This window comes from Manis javanica, chromosome X (genome assembly GCF_040802235.1).
Source record: "Manis javanica isolate MJ-LG chromosome X, MJ_LKY, whole genome shotgun sequence".
In the NCBI taxonomy this organism is placed as follows: domain Eukaryota; kingdom Metazoa; phylum Chordata; class Mammalia; order Pholidota; family Manidae; genus Manis; species Manis javanica.
Window position 1 is genome coordinate 103,903,687 of NC_133174.1, and position 6,910 is coordinate 103,910,596.

General features: G+C 39.2%; 1 pseudogene; it reads right to left on the reverse strand.

Moving 5' to 3' along the window:
- Positions 1-805: 805 nt before the first annotated feature.
- Positions 806-2,563, reverse strand: LOC108387617 (neuroepithelial cell-transforming gene 1 protein pseudogene; annotated as a pseudogene).
- Between the last annotated feature and the right edge of the window lie 4,347 nt (positions 2,564-6,910).

The window sequence follows — 6,910 nt, forward strand, 5'->3', positions numbered from 1 at the left end:
GTTCTTCATTGGCTCAAAAACAGTATGGCTTGGTTTCAGTTGCTAAAGGTAATATGATTTTAAAAACATAATATATATATATATATATATGCACATATGTACACATTTTTATCAAGGGGTAAAAATAAAGGCTACCAATCTGAAAAGGTGTCAAAGTAAAAATAAATAAATAAAGCAAATACTAAAAACTACTTTATAATAAAAAAATTAAATAATTGGCAGGTTAACTGAATGAAAATGAGGAATGTGTAGTGACAAAAACTAATGTAAAGTATTCCAGTTGATAAAATGGAAAATCTGTATAAAGTTTTATACTTTGTTTCAAAAGGAACTTATGTTTCAGTATAAATTCTAATGTATTACACAGCTGTATTCTGTGTAGGTTTTAGGAGTCAATGTTAAAATTTCAAAATTCTGCACATGCAGTTTATCAAAGAAACACTGGTAAAATCCCAGTATGCAAAATTTTTAGGTTTGGTAGATACTGTAAATATCACAATAGGCAGTTATTGGAAAGTCCTGATGAATTTAGAATGAAGAAGAAACTCATTCCATAAATATTTCATTTGATTAAAAATACCAGGCTTGCATGTTCCAAATTATGAGAATATATCTTAAAAAGAAGGTTGCAGTTTTAACAGTAATCTGTATATGCATTTTTAGCTGCCATTAAAAAAAAATAAAAATAACCAAAAACAGAAAATGTTAAGACTAGTATTAAGTAACCCTGCAACACTCCCATGCTCACTTTTCAAGAAAACCCAAACTGTACACATTTATAAATAAACAGACTCTGCACTGGTAATACACAGAACTTCCTTTATACAGAAGTCTCTTTCCATTCACCACCCAATGGAGATTTGTCCCTTGGCTTTGGGAAGCCAGGCTGTGCTTGGTGCGCTCTGACACTCTTCATATCATCTGTGGTACACGCAGGGGAGACACACACTGAAGCGTCCCCATCAACTTCAACCTGAGTCACACTGGATGCTGTAGACGCCCTTCTCTGGGTTTTGACATTCCCAGCAGAGGGGTTGTTCTCGACACACTCCTCATGGAGCCCGGGCAAACCCTGCAGCTCGGCTGGACTGGTGGCCTGCAGGAAAGGGGCTATGGCAGCTTGAATACAGTTGAACCACTGCTGCTTGTGGAACACATCATTGGCTTGCAGAGTGTGAGACTGGCCTGGAGAGGGGTCTTGGAAGTGAACTCTAAAGATATTTTTGGCTTTATCTGAGCTGCCAAAAGCCCCTCAAAAGAACCCTCTTATACTCACATCTCCATCCTGCAGGTCTTCCAAGACCAGCTCTTGGACGGGGATTGGTTTTCAGTAAACTTGGTAAGAGTGACGTTCATTTCGTATAACAGGCCGAGTCAAAACCAAGATGTCTTGAAACAGTAAAATATAAAATTTATGTCCATTTTTATTCTTCAGCTCCCCGTGGCAAAGCAATACTTTGCTTGCTTCAATTCGAGGATCCTTCTGCCTTTCATTCAGATACTCCAGTTTGCTGATGTAATACTGACATTCTGATTCTCCTTTCTTCAAGTTGATATCGGAGAGAACTCCTTGTATTATCAATATAGCTTCCTGCAGAAGCTGAACATCAGGGTGGTCTTCTGGAGTATGTCTAAGAATTTCTTTTAACAGTAAAGGATATTTGACTAGGCGACTTCAAGGATTATCGAGGAAGCTCCACAGATCTAGTTTTCGGCTGAAGAGAGACTCAAGACATCGCTGGAGAAAGTCCTGGACTCTTGGGTCCTGTTTCTTTCGGTCAAGAAGAGCTTTGGCTGCCAGCTAGTTACTACAGTAGCCTTTGTAGGCATTCAAGCCTGGCAACCAGTTCACAAGAATGTGACCAATCTGCTCCACTCTCCCATCAGGCTTCGTTGCTTTGCCTATTCTTGCCAACAAATCTTCATGCAAAGGTATGTAAGCATCCAAGTCACCAAATATATGTGTGAGTTCCTCTTCTGACATGATAGACAACTTTAACATGGGGTTGTGGTAGGCCTTTCTTGCAAGTTTGAGATCTTCAATTAAGTCCTGTTCACCTCGGGCCATTTCATATATTGCCTCCTGACGTTTGATTTCTTTGGCAGTTAAAGACTCTCTCATGTTGACATCTAATGTCTCTGACCACAGGATGCTACTTCTCCTTTTGGCAGGTGTTGGAACTGTCGATCTGCGTGATGACTTTTGGGCAGAACCTGGGGATCTGCTGTCACCATGACGTGTAAATGGCTGTACTGTATGACCAAAGCATCTGGCTGCTCCATTTCTCACAGGAGAGATTAAATTTGCCAAGGATATACCTCGAGTTAAAGGTCGAACTCTTTTATTGCTTGGTTCCTCTTGTTCTCTGAAGGACTGATTATTAACATCGAGGACTCATATAGTCCTTTTAATAGGTAGGAGACCTCCAATCTCATCGTGTGCCACCATGCTTTACCAAGCATCCCTTAAAATCTTGGAAGTTCAGTAATGTCCAAGTCAGCCCTATAACAGAGCACTACACAGGCACACGGGCTTTTCTTTCCAGGGCTCGGCCACCCTGGGAAGCCATTTGCTCTGTCGCATACTTGTGGCAGAGTTAACAGCTTCTCTTTAACCCTCTTTTTATCTTTTGCTAATTCTTCTTGTTTTTGATATTCATCTCTGTTGTTGAAGACCTTAAAGGCTAGGTTAAGGAGTTCCCCCTGGGGGGTTTGTGGTCCTTCTTATAGCTTCTATGATTTGTGGTGAATATCTGGGGCCACCTGGTATATGAAATTCATGGCCAGAATTGATCTTCCCTCTGGGGATTTCTGGGTCAAGATTTGTATATTGCTGGAGAACCTACAAAAGGCAGGAGAGGATGGAAGGGTTTGTGGGAAAAGAAGAAGGCTCAGGAGTTCAAGGAGAGAAAGGATGGAGCATTGGAAGGGTATGGGAGTGGAGGCAGAAGGATGGTTTCTGTGGACTCTGGAGATGGAGAGGGCTGGGATGAAGATTCTGAAGGGCAAGTGCTGGTACATGGAGAGCAGGGTGGCAGAGGTACAGAGTCAGAAGTATCTAATGAGAAGTGATCAGGTGTTGGGGGGCAATGGGGGTCAGAGGAAAGAAGAAAAAAATAGAGGAGCTGGAGGAAGAGAGTGCTGGATTGTGACAGAGTTCAAAAAAGGCAATAATATGGGGAACGTCACTCCACTTCCCAAGACAACTACAATAAGTATCGAGGTCATAGAGTATATTTGAATTGAGGGTCCTATTTAGGGGCCCATGGCATTATATTGGTGCCCAACTGTATTGCAATAGAAAGTGAGGCATCTAGGATGTATGTCCAAGAAGCTGAGTGTAAGTCGGTTCTTGACCAAGGCAGGGGGTGTGGTTTCCTGTGGTGGAATGGAAAGGGAATTCCCCAAAATGGCCCCTAAGAGGCAAAAGAGAAAAGATTTTCTAGAAGTGTATGAGAAGTAGGACAGCCAAGGGCATCCTCAATGGCTGTCTCCATTTGAGAATTAATGAGAGGCTCGATTAGGGAGTGTACCCCAACTTGGAGTCTCTCTGGACCAGGTCCCACAGTGAAGTGGACAGGCCTAACACTAGGTCTTCAGCTTTTGAATCAGAGAGTCTGTCCACCCCTGAAATGGGTCCCAGAAAATTGCAACTCCACCACAAGGGATTTGCTGGTGATGATGCAGTATCGTGGAGGAGATGTCCCCATATGGGCCACCAAATGTTTGATAAAGAAATCCAAGGACATGCAGGAGTCCAGATTGGTGACAGCAAGATTTAATAGAGGACATCACTACAGAGGTAGTGAAGGGCTGAGTCAGAGAGACTATAGCACCAAAAGGAAAACATTTTGGGGCTTAATAGTACTTGGTCTTTAGCCAAGCAGATGCTCCCAAGTGTCTGTGCAGGATGTAGGTGTAAGAATTTCCATCTCTTGGTTAGCAGGACTTTAGTCTTGCAGATGTTCTCAGGGTCTGGGCAGGACGTTTTCCAGCTCCTCTCTGGGCCTGTGATTTCTCTAAGAAATAAACTCAAAATATCACAATTAGTTTCCTTGTTTCTGCCTTCTCTACAAAAGGAATTATGAATCACCTGTATACATCATGCCTTATGCTGACCCCTATCCAAAAGGTCCTATAAAACCCCCTCTGAGGTTGTCTGTACTCCCATCTGAGTATGTACTGTATTATATCAAATAAACTTTCTTGTTGCATAAGTCGATTGCACTTGTCTCTGAACTTTTCCATGATAAAGACAGGAACTCTCTAACCTCCACCTCTGGTGATAAATGTCTTTGTCACTTTTCTATTTCATTCAGCTTTCTAGTCTTAACATAATCCTTTTCTCTGTCTCTGTTTTATTTCAGACCAGTAGGGAAGCGGAAGTTCAAAGAACGTAATCTCACTCCACCCACTGCTCTGTGGCTCCCCCAAATCCTGAGGTGGTAGGGGCTTAGTTCCCACACCATGAAGATGCAAGCAGATGCTGGATGCCAGGTCACTCTGTCTTCAGAGGTTGGCAAGGGATTTGCCCTATGTTGAGCATGAGTTCAGTGAACTTCCCTTTCCTCCCTGTGTTCTTCCTTGCTCTCTACTGTCTGTACACCTGCTAACATTCACTTCTACTCTTGTTTTAATGAATTCCTTCCTTGGCAACATTTGTCTGACCTAGTTGAGAGTTTCTTCTCAGTTAGAATCAAGAATCCTCCCCTGTCTAGGTTGAGGTTTCACCTAGTGCATAGGGAGAGACCTCCCCAGACACAGCTGCCCTGTAACACCAGCACCTTTTACTTTATAGTTGATCTTTCCCACCATTGATTTACAATGCCACTTTCATTATATATCAACTTTCTATGTATGCATGAAGCTATTTCTGTTTAAGCTATGTTCCATTTATTAGCTCATACCTGCATCAGTATCATAGTTTTCATTATTACAGCTTTATAATAAATCTTGATAACTGTGATAGTCTGCACACCTTATTCCTCTTTTTCAAAATTGCCTCAATATCCTTAATTCTTTCATCATTCAGAGGGATTTTAGGGTCAGCTTCCAAACTTCCATTAAAAATCTGTTGAGATTTTCATCAAAATTGCATTGAAATTATTGATTGATTTGGCAAGAATTAGCATCATTACTATGTGGAGTGTTTTCTGTTCATGAATATAGTAGGTTTCCATACACCTATTTATGAGTCTTTGTGTTGTTAAAAAACAAAATTTAATTGAGTAAATTATTTGAAAATTTAATTGACTTTATTAGGGGATGGGGCATCATTGCTTCTAGCAAGTAGAAAGATGATTTGAGGAATTGTACAAAATAAAAGGTTTTTATAGGAAGGATGATGCAGCAAGAAGTTAATAGCAAAAGAAAAGGATTGTTTCAGGTAAGGTCACCCTCCGTTAAGGGGAAGAGCAGGGGATCTTATCATGCAGGTGACCTCATCTTTTGGGGGATGGAGAGGGCCTATATGATAGATTACCTCATTGGTGATGACCAGAAATCCCTAATTGACTGTTATGAGGTCACATTCCTGTAATAGGTTGAAACTGTAATTAATTTGGTTTTATGGTCTAATGACTCCATTTAGGCTTGTTATTTATTTTTCTTAACAATGTCTTTTAATGAAGTTCATTATTTACACCATAAATATCTTGAGTCTTATTTTTTTTAATTGTGTTATGGTGAAACATTATTTTAAACCATTTTATTGAAGTATGATTGACATATAAAAAGCTGTAGATAATGTATACAATTGGATATGTTTGGAGATAAGTGTACACCTATAAAACCACCATCCCAGTCAATGCCATGAACTTATCCACCACCTCCAAAAGTTTTCTCTCTCCTTCTTAGTTTTGTTTTGTTTTGTTTTTCCTTTTGCAATAAGAGCCGTTAACATAAGATATACCCTCTTAGCAAATTTTTCAGTAGACAATAAATTATTGTTAATTATAGACCCTATGTCTGCATTATATATCCAGAACTTATTTATCTTACATACCTGGGACAGTGATACCCTTTGATCAACACTTCCCCATTTTCCCTTTCTCCAGCCCCAGGGCAACTACCATTCTACTCTCTGCTTGACTATTTTAGATTCCACATATAAGTGGGATCATGTAGTATTTGTCTTTTCATGTTTGGCTTATTTCACTTGGCTTATTTTCCAGGTTCACGTTGTCACAAGGGGCAGGATTTCTTTTTTTTTTAAAGGTTGAATAATATGGCATAATATCATTTCATTGTATGAATATACCACATTTTCTTTATTAGTCCTTGATGGACATTTATTATTGATTGTATATGTTGGCTATTGTGAATAATACTGTAATAAACATGTAAGAACAGATATTTCTTTGAGATTCACATCTGAATTCCTTTGGATATATATACAGAGGTGGATTGAAGGATCATATAGTAATTCCATTTTTAATTTTTTGAGGAACATATATATTGTTTTCTACAATGGCTGTACTAATTTACATTCTTACTAACAGGGTACAAGTGTTCTCTTTTCTATACATTCTTGCCAATGCTTACTGTTGTTTGTTTGATAATAGCCATAGATGCAAGGTGATATCTCACTGTGGTTTTGGTTTGCATTTTCCTGATGATTTTTAGTGTGTTGAGCCCCTTTTCATATACGTGTTGGCCACTTGATTATCTTATTTAGAGAACTGTCTATTCAGGTCCTTTGAATATCTTGGAAGAAATGTGTTCCTTAGTGTCTTACTGTGTTTATTGCTATTATAAAATTCTCCTAAAAATTACATTGTAAGATTGTTTATTGAAATTATATTGGAATGCATTGATTTTGATTTTTTCATCAACTTTATTTTTAGAAGTTTTATATTTATAGAAAAATCATGAGAATAGTACAGAGAGTTCCCATACTCCCTACACACTG